Source organism: Palaemon carinicauda, chromosome 8 (assembly GCF_036898095.1).
Source record: "Palaemon carinicauda isolate YSFRI2023 chromosome 8, ASM3689809v2, whole genome shotgun sequence".
Lineage (NCBI taxonomy): Eukaryota > Metazoa > Arthropoda > Malacostraca > Decapoda > Palaemonidae > Palaemon > Palaemon carinicauda.
The window spans coordinates 125,821,737-125,831,736 of NC_090732.1; the positions used below are offsets into that span (position 1 = coordinate 125,821,737).

The window sequence follows — 10,000 nt, forward strand, 5'->3', positions numbered from 1 at the left end:
ACTACAAAGATATCTTCAATAATTCACCTTAGATTTCTTGCGATGATTTAATTCTGATGAAGAATTTACGCTTATCAGATATATTATTATTATTGAATAATTATTTCTCATGAGATTTACAGTAAAAGAAATACACGTCTACTAGTTAGGAAAATGCCATGAGAAAGTGACTTCCATTTGCAAAGTTGTTAAAAGTTATACTTTTGACTTATGACGTCTGCTTCTTTTTTTTTTTTTTTTAAAGTGGGATTTGCGTCCCCATTTTATTTATTTTTTTTTTTTTGTTACATCGGAATAGACAGTAATTCCATTGTTGGTGAAGTAGAGTTTTTAATATTCTAGGGCATTAGCACATTATGGAGTAGTCTCCTCCGAGGCTCATTGTAATATCTAAAAGGATTTTACAGCCGATCTGTAAACTAAAGGCTTAAAATTCGCCCATGAATAGCAGATGCAAGAGACAATAACAATGCCTAGAAACTGACCATATATGCATATGATCAGTACCCAAGCCCCCTCTCCACCAGGGAGGGCCAGGCAATGGTTGCAGATAACTCAGCAGGTAGACCTATAAGGCTCCCCCAAACCCATCCCTAGCTCACAAGGATGGTGAGGTTGCAAACACTACTAGAAGCTACCGAGCTCGTACTGGAATCGAACCCCAGTCCGGCGATCACCAGGCTGGGACGTTTGCAATAGGCCACCAAGTTAGCGGAACTGAAAAGTAATGATGTCAATTGCTAATGACAAGAATTTATATATATATATATATATATATATATATATATATATATATATATATATATATATATATATATATATATATATATATATATATGAACCATACAAATAATGGAGGAGAAAATAACAACATAAAAGCTTCATATTTTTATTCCTTAAAATATCACAGATTTTTTGGGACGCATATATTTAAGGCTTACGTCTTTTAGTATTTTTTTTTTTTCAGATTTCACAGAAATCTAACGTACATATAAACTCTTTACAGTAAAGAGAGATACTATTTAAAGGTATCCCTTAATGTAGCATTGACACGATTCTTCATAAATATAAGGATAAGGATAATTTACATAAGGGGAATATTGGCTCTGAAAGTAAATGACTCTCTAAAAGAAAGATGATCTAATAGCGATGAGGTTACGTGGGCTAAATCTGTTTAAATTATTTGTACTAAGTACTACGCAGAAGTTTTAGTTCATTCATAATAATTCGTGAGTAAATGGCACCGGGATAGAACATAGAGAGGAGATTTTGTACCCCTATGAATTGTCGAGGAAAAAAAAAAAAAAAAAAAAAAAAAAAAACGAGGCCATGGTGCCTAACATTTTTAATGAGAGAAATATTTTTTTTTTGTGAAAAGGAAGAAAAAAAATTATTCTATATTTAAAAAGGAAAGATGCTGGAAGTGGAACCTAAGAGAAAAAAAATTGGTGAAAAGGAAGAAGTATTAGAGATGATAAAACCCACCTGCTTTTATTCACTTCTCATTCATATTAGTGAATTGACGAAAATAACATTCTGTGGTAAATGATAAAGACAGAAAATAGTTGGCGGTTCTTAATATGGCACAGACCTGTATAAATGCTTCGTATGTAGGAAAAAGAATTACTATTCTAATAATGATAAGCATCGTACACGATAAGACTTTTATCCGTTTCCCTTTCCACCAAATATTTTTTAAAAACACAATTTTCTGTATTTGTCAAGAAAATCACATAAAGAATGTGTTCAATGTTTACTTAATGACTTTCAAATCGAATGGAATATGAACTACGGAACAATAAGCTAATCTTACCTCAGAGAGAGAGAGAGAGAGAGAGAGAGAGAGAGAGAGAGAGAGATTCTCCATGTCAAACTTTGATATACATAAAATCATGCCTCTCTTTGTTTACACTTGAAATAAATGGAAACAAGTGTATTTTCAAAACTATAGAGGATATCTTATTTCCAATACGAGAGAGAGAGAGAGAGAGAGAGAGAGAGAGAGAGAGAGAAGAGAGAGAGAGAATATGTTAACATGATTTAAAAGCTATATATAAATCTTTACAACGGTTAAGACTAAACGTTCTTTCAAACATAGTATAATCTAAATACATTACTTGGCACCTGTAAATTACAGAATTAAAATATTTATCCAAACAGTTTTTATTACTTTAAAAGAGAAAAATCAATTTGATACGGTCTCCATCACAATTTTCTTTTCATATAAATATTTTTTTTTTTGGCACATTCATATTTTATAGGATACCTTAAGTACTACGATATTAATAATGGAAATTTTTTTTAAAGGACTATTAAGACATTAGATGAGATATTCAAGACTCTGAATCCTTGTTGCAGACAATAATTTCTTTTTAAATGGAACTGCATCCGATTTTTCCAAATGAAATTTTAAAAATTTAGAAAAATTTCCAAAAACTAATTGGAATTAGAATGTTTGTAAAAGGGAGTGGAATTAGAGTATTCCAAAAGTAAGAACTGGAATTAGAATGTTCCTGAAGGGAGTGGATTTGGAACAAGTATGATTTTAAAATAGAATGGAAAAGGAAAGAATGGGAATGAGCATTAAGTAGTTATCCATAAACCTTATAACAATCAACTACTCACGATTAGAAAAATACATTAATCCAAAGTAAAATAGAAATATATATTAAAATAAGTATGGAATCTATACATAAGTTCGAAGGTAAATGTTATTTTAAAAGAGAAGGAAATATTCTTTATAAAGATTAATTGGAAGTAATAAGTGCCCCAACGATGTGTATACTTAGCACACAATTACTGCAGCTTCAATGGCTCCTGGGCCTCGTTTTGACCCATTGCTCCTTGAACCATACTCATAAAATCCATTGTAAGGCAGAATTTTAACCTTATGCATAAGGTTGGATGGTTGGTAAAGATTAAGCTGGCCTTATACCAGCATGGGCCATTGCACGAGGGCAATGATAGTAAAATATAGGCCTGAGGACTGAGTACAACCAACAAAGACTTACACTTAACATTCAATATATACACAAATTTAGATGAATATTATATAAATATTTTATATTAAAATCTTTAGAGCTTCTCCGTTCAATAAATACCACCGAGAATGTGAAGTGGGTACTGGCGTATATATAACAGTGGAGTGAGTTTTTCAATAGTGAAGTTAAACAATAACTTTAACAATCTGAAAAACAAAGTATAAAATTTTTAATTTTTCTAAACACATATTTCATTATGCGCAACAAGAACAAGATTTAATACGTTTAATACGTTGACAATAATATATTGATCAACTAAGATGAACAACGTTAATAGTTGCATATATTTTACCGTTAGTTTTCACCGGGAAAATACAATCATTCATCGGAATTTGGCACTGATCACTAAATAGCAGGCATACAGGCCTACGTAAACTCTTCTAGAACACTAATTTGACACCGGTTTTGGCACTGACGAACATTTTTCAACATACATAAAGCGAAGTTGCATCACCATGGTCTCCACATATCTTTATCTTCTTGAGGCGCTGAAGTGGACGGCCGGTCTGGGGAAGCATTGTCTTCAGACGTCAATTCTTTCTTTGGCGTCGTCGATCCAATCGGAGAGGACCCAGACGGGTTGGAAGATTGAGTAGGCGTCTTTCTTGGAGAGGGTCCCGGTTGGTTAAAATCTTTTTGTGGTGATGACTCACTCAGAGGTAATGAAATTTCCGGAGGTGATGATAATCTGCGAGGTAGCACACCTGAAGGCACTATTGTGGCTGCTGACATATCTGGAGAAGGTAATTTTAAATGTAACGGAGCTGGTACTGTTCCAGGAGTTATGTCTATTTTTGGCATCTTCGAGGGAGGGTTCGAACACTCTGGGTCATCAAGAGGTCTTTTGTCACGAGATTTCTCTGAGGGTAAAATATTTGTTGACTCGTACTGGTCAGGCAGTGTAAGGGTTGGCGATGGTCTGGGAAGAGTAGGCGGGAGAGAAGTATGATAATGATGAGAATGATGGGGATTTGTTGTAGCAACGGATTGGGATGATGTTGGCACTGTGTGAGGAACTGTAGAGTGTGTGGAAGTTGTTTGAGTGAGAGATGGATTTGTGATACTTAAATGTGTAGATGCTGGGTGTGGTAAGAGGGAGTCTTTTTGAGGAATGTGTGTGGGGAAACCTTGTGAAGTTGTTGGGTGTTTAGGGGTGGGGATGGATATTGATGGATGGGTTGGGGTAGGTCTTTCAAGATGTCTTCTTTTGAAGGAAAAGTCTATTGGTGTTCGAATGTCTCCTTCGTGAGATCCAGCTGATTGAAGTGTGAGATTTACAGGTTGTACTGCAACTTGCGCCCTGATCACAGTCTCTTGTTTATGGTCTGGTGCTGTGAAAATTCTTCGAGCTGTTGGTGCTATAATCTGTTGCACCTGAGCATTTGGTAAAGACTCCTGTGGGTGAATATGATGATCTAATTGTGCCCTGGGGGGTGAGGAAGCTCTTCTAACAGCAGTGAAAGCAGAAGGCCTTAAAGGACGCTCCCCAGACGAGGATGCACCGTCGTTGATTTTACTCAAGGAAGACTGCAGCCCCTGTGGTGGTTGAATGGTTGTTTGTTGAGGTGGAGGAGGTGCATGTGGCCCTTGAGAAGACACTGGTGGAGGCGCTTGCTGATTGTTAGGTTGAGCTGGCCCATGTGGTCCAACTCTGGCTAGTAAGGACAATCCTCCATGGAGAAGCAGGGCAGCTCCTGCAGTGTCTCCAGCAGCTGCAAGCCTAGCTGCGACTAACCCATGGAGGAGGCGTGCTTGGTTGTTGTTGGCATCTCCTTGGCTCTGTTGCAGTTGTGGGGGTGGACCTTGTGGCATAGCTGCACCTTGTAAGTGTGCCAGTGGCAAGGGAAGTCCTGCCATGGCTGTGAAGGATAAGGGTGTCATGGCCGAGAGACCAGACACGCACTGACCCAGATGTTGCAGTAGACGCTGTCGAACTCCGCCATCTACCCCTTCTATTCTTGATACATATCTGGAAAGAAGGACGATTCTCAGGGGCAATTCTTTATGATATGATATATAAATCAGATTAACATTACAACGTCAGAGAAATTTAGATAAATGATTTAATAATTTTTTTTATTACATAAATCAAGAATGAAGATTACACCGTAGAAGGTGGATAAACAATGTTGTTTCGGTAAAAGGTAATTAAATTCTATTCATAGGCTTCACTTATTTCTTCGTGTATTTTATTAGATACATTTTCTAGCCATCCTTTATAAAATTTAGAATATAACGCTTAATGATGTACAATATTCTAATATTGGAGATCCTTGGAAGGGTTTAGCCACAGTGAAGCCATAAAGTTTATGGGGCAGATCGAGGGAGGAAAAGAAATTTTATGTTAGAATATTGCATAATACTAAATTAACATAATAAAGGTGATTTTTGATTACCATGGATTAGGATTTCATAAAGAGTCATTTTTAATGAGTCAACAATAGAAATACCAAATGAATATGGTATAGTAGATGGTATTTGTGCTTATTTCCTTTTTTTTTTTTTTTTTTTTTTTTTTTTTTTTTTTTTTTGTCAGTTCCTTCCAATCTCTAATTATTTGGCTATCAGAATTTTAATTTGCATTGTTCTAATGTCCACTTAAGAACAAACATTACTTTCAAGCCTTATAGGAATCATTGATAATGGAAAAAAAAAAAGAATAAAAAACCCTAACGTAACGAAAACGACATAAATTATTCATAGTTCGGGAAATGTTACTCATAAACCAATCGTGCCCATACCTTGTGACTTCCTGGGCGCATTCGGCAAACCCGCCCCTAAACTTGGTGAGAACGGCAGGGTCGTGGGCAACCGCCAGAGCCAACTGCTGCCTCTGTACGGCCTGCAGGTGCTTCACTGTCATTTCCAGTATGTCAGCTTTCTCTAGTTTGCTGTGTCTCGCAGGCTGTTGGGGGTTACAGTAACTTTATTACATTGCACGAGGAGAACAATTTTCTCTAAATTAGTAACACTCGGTAGATTTACTTGGTATTTTATGTAGAGAAGTATAAATTGGTAAATTATTAGATTTTTCAACTTCTGGTAGTTAGAAATGTTTGTAAACTAAATCAGTAGAATAACGCTTATATTACAGTACTAAGATTAGATTGATACTGTTTGACCAGAAAATTAATCCCTATTTACTAGATTAAATCAGTAAACCCACTTTTGAAAAATGGTAATCTTCTCAATTGAAATTAAGTGAGATTAAACCGTAGATTCTTCGAGTACAGTTTGCAATACCGAAGCAATTACTCTCAGATAAACATTGCCACAAAGGTTTCTTAGTTGTTTTATTTTGCTATTGGATGATGAGAGAGAGAGAGAGAGAGAGAGAGAGAGAGAGAGAGAGAGAGAGAGAGAGAGAGAGAGAGAGAGAGAGGTGAAGGGATCGTGGGATGGGAAGACAGATAGGTCAGGAGTGTGAGAAAATTCGCCGTTCATGGTTGTGGGGGTGTGACTAGCTTCAAGGGCTGGTCTGGGGTTACCCAACTCCTTGGAGGAAACCGAACAATGCGCATACCGTTTGAGACTAGAGATATGTGTATTGTTCTCAGCACCAAGGCCTTAATTTCCTCTAACATTTTTCTGTTTCTTATTATACGTCAGTTCCTTAGGGTTCTATTATAATAATGATGGCAATAACGATAATTTTCCAATTCAAATTTATTCTTGAGTATCCATTTTCTATTCCCAACCGTTTCAAATTTCACGGCACCTCGAAGCCCTAGACTAAACTTCCGGAAGATCATTGAGGGAAGCTGAACACTGTTTACTTCCTTTAAAATGTAATTGCGTTCTTCATCCAATGGATAATCAAAATTTTTACAAATTAGCATCTCATATCACATGAGATCAAGGATTCAATAAAGAAAAGCATTTTTGACATTAAATTTGATTGGCCGTTGGCTGCAAATTCATAAATTTATTTTTGAAATAAGAAATATTTACAGTGGGAAATGATCATGTATTATACGTTCAATTTTTGTGTACTTAATTACTTTTTTTTCATAATACCTGTTACAGAAGATTTTTGATTTAAACCAATTTCTTTTAATTTTCCGTGAAGAAACTTCTGTATTAATGACGTAAAATCTAGTGAATGTAAATAAGCACACAATGAAAACAAACAAAAGTCATATGATAATGAAAAGATCACAATTTTTATTATATTCGTAGAAAACCATCGTATGATTACTCTAATGGACTAAAGAGACACAAAAGTAGTAGTGCTTTTGACACACGAAGCACAACGAACTTCTCAAATATCGCGACGAAGCGAAAAAAAGGTGGCATCGCATCGGTCAAAGGTCGTAGCAAGATGCATTTCCATTTGATGGTGCGAATCTCGAGTAAAAAAGAGAAAAAAAAAAAGCAGAAGAAAGCGAAGGGAAATGATAAGAAGAAACAGGTGATGTGAACGAAGGGAGGGTTCATGTGGTGGGAAAGTTCTCACCGAAGCCTACGTCACCCTCTTGCTTCTCTTCAACTTTTTATTTTTTATTGTCTCATATTCAAGTTTCTTCCGTTGTTCTAAAACGTTTTCTATTATTATTATTATTATTATTATTATTATTATTATTATTATTATTATTATTATTATGTAAGCTACAACCCTAGTTAGAAAAGCAAGATGCTATAATGCCAAGGGCTCCAACAGGGAAAAATATCCCAGTGAGGAAAGTAAATAAGGAAATAAACTGTATGAGAAGTAATTAACGATTAGAATAAAATATTTTAAAAACATTAACATTAAAACATGTTATTTATCATGTCATGACCCCTCTACAAAACAAGGGAATAAAATTATACGTCAATGAAGGATAAAATTTTGTCATATCAGCTATAATTGTGAAGTTTTTTTTCTTTTGTTTTACATTTTCGTTGTGTTTGGTATTGATATTGGCTGAAACACCAGTTTTAGATAAACAATAAGAAAATACAGTGACGGCAGTTTTCTACTCAGACATTTCATAATATCAAATTAAATTACACCGATGGAATCTTTCAGTATTTGTTACGTCACAATTATGTCTGTCCCGGCATTTTTTTTTCTCGTTGATTTCAAATACATATTAACTTTTTTCATGAGAAAAGTTTTATGAATATTCACTCACAGAGAGAGAGAGAGAGCTTGACTACTGACATAATTTCTGAAGAGCAAAGCTCTCTCTCTCTCTCTCTCTCTCTCTCTCTCTCTCTCTCTCTCTCTCTCTCTCTCTCTCTCTCTCTATATATATATATATATATATTTATATATATATATATATATATATATATATATAGATAGATAGATAGATATGTGTGTGTTAATGGATAAAACTTTGCCATATTTGAAACAAAAACACATGTAAATGTAGAAACGCGTGTTAATATAGAAGAGAAGGATCTATAAAAGGCGATGGATCCGAGCATAATGTTATTTTGAGATCAGATAATACAATTTCCCGATTTATAAAAGTAAAGAGAATAAATTTTCATGAATATTATGTTAAGGACATTTGGTTGTAAGTGGTTTGCTTTGAAATAACTGTTTTTTTTTTTTTTTTTTTTTTTTGGGGGGGGGGGGGGGGGTTGCTAGTCTATGTTAGTGGTAATAGGAGTGACATAATCCGGATTATCTAAGTATCCGCTGCACCATAGCATCACTTCCCGTTTTCTATTCTCCCAATCATTTTTCCTGTCTCACATTGTAGTGCTTCTCTCTTCCTTGTTTCCTTCCACCCTCCTTTTTTTTCTTTTCCTTTCCCACACTAACAGACTGACCATCCCCCCGCCCTTCCCACTGACATCCTAGATCTACTGCTTCTCTCCTATCAGGATCCTTCCCTTCACCCCATGTGTCTGTTTATCTTCTACTTTTCTTCTGCTAATGGCACCTGCCTCTGCAGCCATAGAGATCTCCCCTTCAATGGCTCCAAGTGTATGATTAGGGGCGGAGAGAGAGAGAGAGAGAGAGAGAGAGAGAGAGAGAGAGATTTGAAATAACGGCAGTAGAATTTGTCTAGATACGTCATGTGATGACATTTGAAAATTCAAGATATTTTCATTGTTAGAATTTTCATAATAAAACTTAAGCTGTTCTATGACTTATGTATGTCTCAATTATTAAATTTTGTGCTGTCACAAGGACAATATTCTTATAGAAGTGTAAGTTTAAAAATATTTACAATAGAATATTCCAAATTCTAATAATACTATAAACACCACGATACTAAAATTAGCAATAATTCTCAGTCGCTAAAATTAGTAATTTTGATTCCAAGTTAATCTTTTATCATTTATTTTAATTTGGTTTCTCTACGATTTTGGCTTATGCTTAAGAAGAACATCTGTAAATTATCTTTCCGCAGAATAAAATGTACGTAAAACTTCCCACCAGCGCGGCGGCCCTCACAATGTGACGTCACGGCCTCCCGACAAGTCTTTGGCTAGGACCCATTCAGTTTGTGTATCGCTTGTTATAACGCGTTATTAACCCCACCTGCTTCTGGCTATAGGGAGAAAGAGCTCTTTCTCTTCTTGCATATGCTCGAGAAGAAAGCACTGGAATGCGATGGGAATCCGGCCCGGGAATGCTAAGGAATGCAAGGAATGTGGAATTTTTCTCACGGTGTGGGGGTATTATGGCTGGCGCCACCTGTCCTCTCTTGGCGAGATAGTCGGTGCGGAGGGGAGGCTTTTATCAAACGAAAGCCTTTGGAAGTTGGAACCAGTGTCCAGGTGCTCTTCTTTTGTTGATTTTTAAATTCAAGCAACGACTTTTACTATTTGAATTCTAACAACATCGGGGATTTTTAAATTTGAATTGATTGCGAAATCTATTTTCATTCCTACTTTCATTGCTGTAAAGTTTAAGCAGCAACAATAACAGTAACACTGATAAGTGATATGTATTGCTATTTTTATCATCATCAGGATATTAAGTTTAAAGAAGATATCCTTTGATCGGTTTGGAA

The 10,000-nt window shown here is 35.6% G+C and overlaps 1 pseudogene; it reads right to left on the minus strand.

The window, feature by feature from the left end:
• Positions 1 to 2,837: 2,837 nt before the first annotated feature.
• LOC137644969 (uncharacterized) overlaps positions 2,838 to 10,000 on the minus strand; it is an 8,933-nt pseudogene continuing 1,770 nt past the window's right edge.